This window comes from Lipotes vexillifer, unplaced genomic scaffold (genome assembly GCF_000442215.2).
Source record: "Lipotes vexillifer unplaced genomic scaffold, Lipotes_vexillifer_v1.1 scaffold584, whole genome shotgun sequence".
NCBI classification, from domain to species: Eukaryota; Metazoa; Chordata; class Mammalia; order Artiodactyla; family Lipotidae; genus Lipotes; species Lipotes vexillifer.
Window position 1 is genome coordinate 3,616,948 of NW_006783036.1, and position 1,600 is coordinate 3,618,547.

The window sequence follows — 1,600 nt, forward strand, 5'->3', positions numbered from 1 at the left end:
GCATTCGCAGGTGGACTCTCAACCACTGCGCCACCAGGGAAGCCCATACTATCTTGATTACTGTAGCTTTGTAGTATAGTCTGAAGTCAGGGAGCCTGATTCCTCCAGCCCCATTTTTCTTTCTCAAGATTGCTTTGACTATTGGGGGTCTTTTGTATTTCCATACAAATTGTAAAATTTTTTGTTCTAGTTCTGTGAAAAATGCCAGTGGTAGTTTGATAGGGATAGCACTGAATCTGTAGATTGTTAAAGCCTTTTTTAGAAGATACAAGCTGAGAAGACACTTCCTAACCCATTCTATGAAGCCAGCATTACCCTAATAAAAATAAAAATTACAAAAAAACTACAGAACAATATCTTTCATGAACATAGGTGAAAAAATCCTCAACAAAATATTAGCAAATTGAATCCAACAATGTATAAAAAGAAATACAATATGATCAACTGGAATTTAACCCACTATGCAAGGCTTGTTCAATATTCAAAAGTCAATTAGTGTAATCTATCACATCAAAAGGCTAAAGGAGAATACTCACATGATCATATCAATAGATGCAGAAAAAGCATCTGATAAAATACAACAGCAATTCATGAGAAAAAAACACTCACAGTAAACTAGGAATACAGAGGAATTTCCTCAACTTGACAAAGAATATTTACCAAAAAACCTATAGATAATATCATACCTAATGATGTAAAAGTTGAAGCTTTCCCACCAATATCAGTATCAAAGCAAGGATGTTCCCTCTCAACACTTCTTTTCAACATTGTACTGGAAGTTATAGCTAACATAACAAGAGAATAAAAGGAAATAAGAAGTATACTATTGGTGAAAAAACAAATAAAACTGTCTTTATTAACAGATGAAATGGTCATCTATGTAGAAAATACAAAAGAACTAACCAGGGCTTCCCTGGTGGCGCAGTGGTTAAGAGTCTGCCTGCCGATGCAGGGGACACGGGTTCGTGCCCTGGTCTGGGAAGATCCCACATGCCGCAGAGCAGCTGCGCCCGTGAGCCATGGCCACTGAGCCTGCGCATCCGGAGCCTGTGCTCCGCAACGGGAGAGGCCACAACAGTGAGAGGCCCGTGTACCGCAAAAAAAAAAAAAGAACTAACCAAAAAACTCCTGGAACTCATAAGTGAATATAGCAAGGCTGCAGGATACAAGGTAAATAAATAAAAGTCAATCACTTTCCTATATAATAGCAATGAACACGTGGAATTTGAAATTAGAAACATAATATTATTTACATTGGCACCCAAAAAATGAAATACTTAGGTATAAAACTGACAAAATATGTATAAATACTATATGAGGAAAACTAAAACTCAGATGAAAATAATCAAAGAAGAACTAAATAAATGGAAAGATATTCAATGTTCATTGATAGGAAGAGTCATTATTGTCTAAATGTCACTTCTTTCCAACTTGATCTATAGATTCAAGGCAATTCCAGTCAAAATCCCAGCTAGCTGTTTTGTGGATATAGACACAGTGATCCTGAAGTTTATATGAATAGGCAAAAAAAAATCCAGAATAGCCAACAAATATTGAGAAACAAAGTTGGAGGTATGGCAGTATCTGACTTTAAGACTTA